The sequence below is a fragment of the Prosopis cineraria genome, unplaced genomic scaffold (genome assembly GCF_029017545.1).
Source record: "Prosopis cineraria cultivar Desert tree isolate PC_DT_omini unplaced genomic scaffold, ASM2901754v1 PC7, whole genome shotgun sequence".
NCBI lineage: Eukaryota > Viridiplantae > Streptophyta > Magnoliopsida > Fabales > Fabaceae > Prosopis > Prosopis cineraria.
The window spans coordinates 24977235-24987013 of record NW_026555338.1 but is presented as its reverse complement, the minus strand read 5'-3'; positions in this window follow the sequence as shown (position 1 = coordinate 24987013).

Sequence of the window (9779 nt, the reverse complement as noted above, 5' to 3'; positions counted from 1 at the left end):
CACACTTTTCAACACTTCTGTTTATATAATAACTTGTCTTTCTAACTCTTTCAAACATAAGCATATGAGTTTTAATCCAACTACATAGGCTTCGCAGTACTAATTTTGGGCAATCTCAAGTGCCATTTGTCACATGTAAAGCCATCTTAAGCAAACCTTCAAGATTAGGCACTTGAAACACGTTTCACGTTCCCTATATGTTATATTCTATTAATGCAGTTAAGAAATTATACACAAATCTTCTACCTCATAAAAACAACTATAATAGCCAAAACAAGTATATCACTGTAAAAAAAAATTAGTCTATTAGCGATGGAAAATTCCATCACTAATCAATACAAATTTCATCGCTAAATGGGTTAGTAACAGAATAAGTTTGTTGGTAAAAAACACTGTCACTAATTTGTTAGCGATGGAATTTAAAGTTCCATAGCTAATTAGCCACAGAATTAGTGATGAAAATTTTGTCATTAAATAAGGGTAAGCTATTTCAATTCTATGATGGAATGCAATCCGTCACTGAATCCATTGCAAATGAAAATTCTATAAAAAATCACCATTGTCATGTCACCTAGTAGGCTAGTGCCACCTCATCACCCCTCCTTGCCACATCGCTTTCACATCACCATGTACCTGCCAAGTTCAAACAACTTCAAATGTGTCTTGGCATCGAACCCACAATCTCACACCTTCGTGAGCCTTTACATCCAACCTTATTGTCAGTTGAGTTGAAGGAGATTTTTAGTCATTAATTGATAAATTAAATATATAATATTTAATCACCCACACCTATATATATATCAATAAATATATAATTTTAAAATATTTATTTTATTTAACATTAATTTTATTTATCAATAAATAAATTAATTTTTTATATAATATTTATTTTATATTATATTATAATTTTAAAAATTATTTTTGATAAAAAAATTTAATATTAAAATGAATAAATATTTTATTATCAATATATATTTTATTATAATTTTTATAATTTAAATAATTAGGTATTTTACTATGTTATCAAAAAACTAATTAAATATATAATTTAAATTATTATACTCCTCCATCCCAAATTATAAGATACTTTTAGACAAAATCTTACATACCAATAAAATTTATTAAATACACTTTACAACCTTACTTTTTCAAAATAAAAATATAAACTTTTAAAAATACCCTTCATTTAATACTCCATTCATAAAAGAATATTGAAGAGAGAAAATATATGTGAAGGGTAATATTGAAAAAGTATCATTAATGAAACCTTATTTTTATCAAAATATCTTATATTTTGAGACTTTAACTCTTCCATAAAAGTATCTTATAATTTGAGATGGAGGAAGTTATTATTATTAATATCTAAATAATTTAAGATAATAAATTATAATTATTACATTATTTATTTATAGCATAATAATAAATTATTAAATAAATTATATATAAATATATATTCTAAATCATATAATAAAATTTAAAACAATTAGCGATGGAATTATGATAGAAAGGTTTGTGACAGAATTTTTCATCGCAAATGCTATCATAAAGTGAGAATAGCATATCTTGAAAATTAGCGATAGGCAATTCTATTGAAAAATTCTATCGCTAAATTATTTCTGATGGTTTAGCGACCGAATAGTAAAGGAATTTTTAGCGATGAAATGTTCCGTCGCTAAATGCCATTGGTAAACTTATTTCTAATGGTTTAGCGATGAAAATTCCGTTAGTAAATTAGCAACGGATATTTACTAACGGATTTGTGACAGATTAGTGATAGAATAAATTTTTGTCACTAATTTGTTTTTATTTTTTTTGCAGTGTATTTTATGATTAAACATACCTGGTGCTCTTTTTTCATCGTATACAAACAAAAGCAAGTGTTGATCTTGATTTAGCATGTTTTCAAATTGGCATCATGAATCCCTAGCAGCACTCAACGGTAATAACGAAACTCTGACAGTGTCTCCCTCAACTCAGGTCAACACGACAAATCCAAAAGGAGGAGGAGATATTGAGCGCGCGAAGGAACAGCGAAGAAGCAGAAGATGAGAACCCAACGAAAACCACTCTGAAACGGATTAACAGCGACGCAAGGCAGAGAAAAATAGAAGAAGAAGAAGAAGCTAGCGCACCCATCAACGCAGACAGAGGTGGAAGATTCCAGCACCCTGCACCCCTGCAATCGCTGGCATCTGGCAGAATGATAGAGGAAGGCAGAGGTGGTAGGAGTTTTTTGATCTAAGCTTCACTCGATCTCTCTTTTTTCAATGGATCGAGTAAGAGGAAAGAAGAGAGAGAGGGGAAAAAATATCTGTTTTATGTGGAGGGCATAATGGTAATTTTAGAAGGGTGAAATAAAATAAATAAATAATAATAATAATAAAACTCTTGCTTTAAGATGGAATTCGAATTCGGGACCTAGCTGATGAAATCTTAGTAAGCAAACTCTCCCTCTTATTTAATACGTTCCAAAATATATGTTAAATATAATTAAAATACCTTACTATTAATTTTAAATTTTCAAAAATGTCTGGGTCATTGCATCTTCATCTCAGCCCAACTGTTTATAGAACATTGACCTAAGCATCCTAAGTTCACTTGGACATTCAGCCAAAATTTCTTAACAGATCCTTTAAGCTTCATTATTTAAAGTGAACACACTGCATGTCACTTATGGTATACCAATCACAGTGATCATCCATGGTACCTAACCAATTTAGGAAGGCGCTTAGGTTTAGTCTACTATCAAAATCAAGTGCTTCTACCTTAACGCTTCTTGAGCCATCATCATGCATGGTATTCATGTCGGAAGGGTTTTCGATTGTGTATAGGAATGATTTTCTACAGCCCTCATTCCTATATTGTTCGTCCCAAGGGACCTTTACTTCCTCAAAAGGTCAAGCATTAGGTTCAAGGTTAGGCAGTCTGTGTTGTGGGTACTAGACTTGCGGAGGATTGGTAAGGCCGTGTATATAGGGCCTTAGTATAGTCATTCCCAGTGTGTCTTAGACTCCTATCACTAGGGTTTCCCAATAATCTTACTTGGACTTTTCCCATTGTACACCTACTTAGTTCTTGAAATCAAGGTCAAAAGACAATAATGCCCTTATTAAAAATGCATTACATCAATCAAATAATTTATAACTATTTTATAAGAAATTTACAACTATCATTTCAATTTTTTACAATAGTAACTTCATATATCTAATAGTTAAACCAATTATATATTATTAAAAAGCTTAACACTAATTATTTACAATTACTTTATCAGTAATTTATAACTATCACTTCAATTTTTTAGAACTGTAATTTTATATATCTAATAGTTAAACGGATTATGTATTACTAATGAAGTTTAACACTAATTATTTACAATTACTTCATCACTAATTTACAACTATAAATTCAATTTTTTAAAACTATAACTTCACATATCCAATAGTTAAAAAGTTTGAATATTTGATGTAAAAAGTTGAAGTTATAGTTATAAAAAATTGAAGTGATAGTTGTAAATTATGGATGAAGTAGTTATATATTATTTAATTGATATAATGTGTTTTTAATATGTGCATTATTGTCTCTATACTCTAATTTTAAATTACTTTTAGGTCTCAAAGGACTTGACTGTGGTTTTTAAATTTTGCAAAACTTATTTACAAATAAGTTTACTCTATGGGCCCTATATGCAATTTTATTCAAAACTAAAATTATTATTATTTTAGAAATGGGAACACAAAAGCTTGGTTGAGAGAAAAATACTCTTTATAAAAAATATATTTTAGTCATATTTAATCACAATTGCAATTTCACAAGTTATAAGTAAAACTTTTTAATTGATGTATCACATTTCATTTTTTACTTCCAACTGCAATTTAGCAATTTATAATTAAAACTTCTTAATTGACATGTCATATTTCATGTGTAAAGAATAAAAAGATGATGTAAGCTCAATAATGGTCTCAATCCATCCTTCTGGCTTCCAACACGAGGAATGCTGTTGACTCTGGCTTCCAAACCAAGTACACCACCAATTAGAGCAACGATCCTATAATTAAGGCCACGAGAGCATATCAGTATTACAGTATCCTTTGAAATAATGTTGGACAAAAAATAAGAAAACAATAAATCGTGAGTGTTTATTCAAAATCAAATGTAGGGGGAGTCAAGTCGTAAGTGCAGATAATATAACAGACAGAACTCACATCAATCATATCTAATAATCCAGGAATTGCTGTCAAACTTCCTCCATTGGCATTAAGAGTGTAATCAGTTAGAGGTTTTGGTTGATTATATATTAATCAAAAAGTCAACAATTCCAATAGCGAAAGAAATTATAGTACAAATTTGCTATCACGCATCACGTACTACTAAGCAATGCTGATAAAAGTAACTGAAAATTTCAGTTGAAAATAGATTTAGGCCAAGAAGAATAGAACAGTAAAATAAGAAACAATGGTAATGCCCTCTGAAACAATCTCGCCTGGGAACCTCAAACCAGCATCCTCACCTTCTTATGGCATCATCGTCTTCGACCCTCTCAGTCTCTTCTGTCAACAGCTAGCTGCCAGGGGAAGATCGTACGTCCTCATGGGAGGCTGGGACCACCTCGCTCACGAGCCCCTCACAGACGCGTTCGTCTGTATATGATACACCAAGAATGTAATAACCTCTTTACATTTCTCTATTTCAGTGTTATATTTCATATCCTATTGAAAAATATTTAGAAAATAATATAATTCACATAAATGAACTGGGTAATGTGTGAAAACAATACATATTCTTTTTTCTGGTGGAAGAAGAGCATTGAACATCTTTATTTACCCCTTTTCATTATTTGCCTCTTTTTTACATATAAATAAAGGACAATTATGTATAGGCCATGTAGAGCAGACTTATACACAAATAAGTCCCACGAAATTCAGAAACTATAATTAAATCTCTTAGGACTTGAGTATAATTTAAAATTAGACTATAAAGATAATAATACCCCTATTAAACATACATTATATCAATCAAATAATTAATTTATAATTATTTCATCAATAATTTATAATTATAACTTCAACTTTTTACAATTATAACTTCACATATTCAATAGTTAAACAAATCAGTTTGATTTTATTATTGAATAAATGAAATTATAATTGTAAAAAATTAAAATTATAATTGCAAATTAGTGATGAAATAGTTATAAATTATTTGACTAATGTAATGTATAAATATTTAATAAGGACATTATTATCTTTTTATCTAAATTTTAAATTACACTTAGGTCTTAAGAGATGTAGTTGTTTTTTTTTTGAATTTCGTAGGACTTATTTGTAAATGAGTCAACTTCATGGGACTTATACATAATTCCCCTATAAACAATGAATAAGATAATCTATTAAAACTAACAAAACACTAAAGAAAAAATTATGTATAAATTTTGTGAAGCAGATTTATTTACAAATAAATCCTGTAAAATTCAGAAACCACAGCTAAATCCCTTGAGATTTAAGTATAATTTGAAATCAAGGTCAAAAAATAATAATTCCCTTATTAAAAATGCATTACATCAATCAAATAATTTATAACTATTTTATGAGAAATTTACAACTATCATTTCAATTTTTTACAATAATAACTTTGCATATCTAATAGTTAAACCAATTATACATTATTAAAAAGCTTAACACTAATTATTTACAATTACTTTATCAATAATTTATAACTATCACTTCAATTTTTTAGAACTGTAACTTCATATATCTAATAGTTAAACGGATTATGTATTACTAATGAAGTTTAACACTAATTATTTACAACTACTTCATCACTAATTTACAACTATAACTTTAATTTTTTAAAACTATAACTTTACATATCCAATAATTAAAAAGTTTGAATATTTGATGTAAAAAGTTGAAGTTATAATTATAAAAAATTGAAGTAATAGTTGTAAACTATAGATGAAGTAATTGTAAATTATTTAATTGATATAATGTATTTTTAATATGTGCATTATTGTCTCTGTACTCTAATTTTAAGTTACTTTTAGGTCTCAAAGGACTTGACTGTAATTTTTAAATTTTGCGAGACTTATTTACAAATAAGTTTACTCCACGGGGCCTATATGCAATTTTGGTCAAAACTAAAATTGTTATCATTTTAGAAATGGGAACACAAAAGCTTGGTTGAGAGAAAAATACTCGCTTCCTCTTTAATACCCAACACTCGTATCTATTTTTGAAAAACTCCCGCAAGCCAAAGTCCAGAAACATGGTTTATTGGTTTCATCCAGCGCACTTTTGACTTTTAGAAAGTTGTAGGAATACTTTCTAAAAGCTACACGTAGGTTTTCCAAACACTTACTTAGTTTCCTTCTTGGAAATAGTGAGTTTATATTATACCTTCCACATTCAAGATGCTCAATATTCCCATCAAGATTAACAAAGGAACTGTGGAAATCATCACCCTGGCTGAACTAATTGAGAAGAGTGAGAATGCAGACTCCTCGGAAGCTGCTCTGCTTTCAAAATTGGGTATAAGGCCCTTCTCATGTGGGCTTATAGCACTACCAGTGTATGATAATGGTTCCGTATTCAGCCCAGAGGTTCTTGATCATCTTACTGAGGATGACCTTGTCGAGAAATTTGGTGCTGGAGTCTCCATGGTCACATCACTTTGATTGGCCATCTCATGCCCAACACTTGCTGTTGCACCGCACATGTTCATCAATGCCTACTAAAACCTCTTGGTCGTTTTAGTTGATACTAAGTACTCTTACCCTCAAAAAGAGAACGTTAAGGAGCACCTAGAGGTAACATTTGTAATACTCTCTTTGATTCTATTTATAAGATAAAAAGAAAGAATGATTTTTTTGTTCTATTTATATGTTATGTTATTGAAATTTTATTATAAGTTTTTCTTTCTATTCTTATTAAATATTGGTGAGAAAAAGTATGTCATTAAAGTATGTATATTTAATAAAAATAAAGTTAAAAATTTGTTACAAATTTAAACAGAGTTAATGAAATTTAATTTTTTTTTATTCTTGTAAAACGTACTAAAAAATAACATATAAATAGCACTAAAAGGAGTATTTTACATGGCTATGACTCTCATAAATAGGACTGCAAGTAATTACTAATTCTTGTTTTGTTCAATTATAGGATCTTAATAAGGGCCTGTTTGATGACACAAGGGTAGGGGAAATGCTCCCCTCCCCTTGTTTGGTTAGGTGGAGGGGAGGGGAGAGGAGGTTTTTTTTAAAATTTTCCCTCCCCTCTCCTCCCCTCCAAAACCTCCCCCCCCAATTTGGGAGGATGCCCCCCTCTCCTACCCTTTCCCTCCCCTCCCCTCCCCTTCCCTTAAACCAAATAAAGCTTAAGTTTGTTGTTGCTATTGTTGCGGTTGCTCTTATTGCTGATTTAGCTGCTGCTGCATAGAAAAAGGATGAGGAGCTAGCTGAAGAATTTGACGAGGACATGGGGTTCAACCTGTTTGATTAATTGTGAGTTTTTTTTTAAAAAAGTAGTTATTTTTTGGTTGTTGAATATATCTGGTATTTCATATTATAAATTACTTTTTAAGTATTAAAAACTCAAACTAACATTTTATAAATTTATAAATGACTTTTTATTTTTATATATTGATCTTCGATCTTCTTTTTGAGACACTGCCTAAATCATTATGATTTTTATTCTTATCAAAACTTACTTATATTTTTAATATTGGTTAAGTTCCTTAATTTTTTTTTGGTCAACTAACGGTCTTCCTCCAAAATATTACACTGCCTAAATTTAATACTCTCTGTATATTGTAATGTTAGGAGTAAAACCAGAAATATGACAATCAAGACCAATTAAAATGATAATAAAAATGTTTATTTAAAAGATATCACTTATTCCATTAATGTGCTACAAAAAAGGTTACTTAACAAGAAAAAAATGAAGAGATAGGAAAAAAATTCCTTTATTAATTTGAAGGTTCATTCCCTTCATTTTTAATATAAAATTATAAAATATTAAAAATATTAAAATATTAAATTAGGTGGTGTAATATTTTAAATAATAATATTTAAATTATTAAATATTAAAATACTTAATATTTTAATAATATTTATTAAATTTTATTTTAACAAGACTTCAGGGTACCTTGCACTCCTAGAAAAAGATTTTAGGATGCTTAGCGCTCTTGAAAAAAGAATTCAAGGATAAATTAATACTAAAGGACATGGTCAGAGTCTTACATGTCATTGTGTGTGGGCTCCACGCATATGCTACATCAACATATAAGGCTGAGTTAATGGTTCATTAATGGAGATGGTTTTTCGCTCCTAAAAAGAAAATTCAAGGGCAAAATTACCCCACTTAAAAGTATAGAGTGCCTAGTGTTCCTAAAAAATAAGTACAAGGATAAATTTAAACATTAACCTTATTTTTAAAGTTTAAAATAAAATCATCACCTACTAATTAATTGCATAGTTTAGATATTTAATTGTTCTTTTCACTATAATCAATATCCTTCCCTTTAATTATGAAATATTGGATGTGATGTATCTCCATCCAAATATAAACAATTGAAATTCAATCACAATATTTCATAATTATATGAAATAACTTGACATCGTAAAATGGATTAGTGTTCAAATAGAATTGTTCAACCGTGTTTGACCATGCATCAAATAATATTGACTTCAGTATGAGGGTACCTATGAGAAAATAAAGATATCAAATACATGTAATAAAAATATATAACAATTCACCATACCATTGATGTCATAGATAATTTACTAAGTTATTTTTCAAAGTTTATATAGTAAATAAAGACATGTCTTTTTTTTAAAAGAAAAGTATAATTAGTAATATATGGAAATTCTTGCCCCTTTTTCTCAACCAAATAAATTTTAAGCTACTTTTTCAAAACAAATTAGAAATTTCAACCTACACGTGATGAATGAAAAAATTGTAAATGATTAGGCAAGGCTCAAATTTTTTTATTAAAATGGTCAAGCTGACATGTATCAAACAAAAAATAAAAAATTGAAGAACATTAAAAAAATTAAATAAGTGAAATAAAAAGCATAAATTATAAAACCAAATTGATATATAATATAGTAAATAGTGAAAATTTCGTTTGCCTTTGAAAGAATTACAATCAGATCCCATATAAAGAAATTAATTACTATAAGATTCAATAATAATTAAATTAAATTACATTGACAATATAATCTCTTTTTTAAGTGAGTCCAAAAACTTTTCATATCAAGTCCGTTTTTCAAGCTTTAAATAGTGTGATACATGTAAGTCTATGTTACAGTCAAGACCACTCTCATTTTGGGCTTTATAATGTACGTGCATAAAAGACTTAGGGTCTGTTTGGTTTTCCTTCGTTTCACGTTCAGAAAGCGAAATTTTATTTTCAGAAAGTTGAAAGTTGTTTGGATAAAATATTTTGTAGGAAAGCACATCCTAAAAATACATTCAAACAGTAGCTAAAAGTGAATTTCTGAAACGTAACTATTTGAAACTTTTGAAAAGTAGGATGTTATTTGACCATACTACCTTAAGTTTAATCTCTTATTCTTTTATTTAAAAAATAGTTTATTCATTAAAAATATAATTATTATTTTTAATAATAATAATTAGGTATCAATTTTTTTAGAATTATAAATTGAGTAATTACTTATGTTAATTTTTAGTATTAATGTATAATAAAAATTACAAATCTTTATTACATCTTTTAAAATTACAAATTAAAAAATACAAATAACTAGAGATTAAATTTTTAGCATT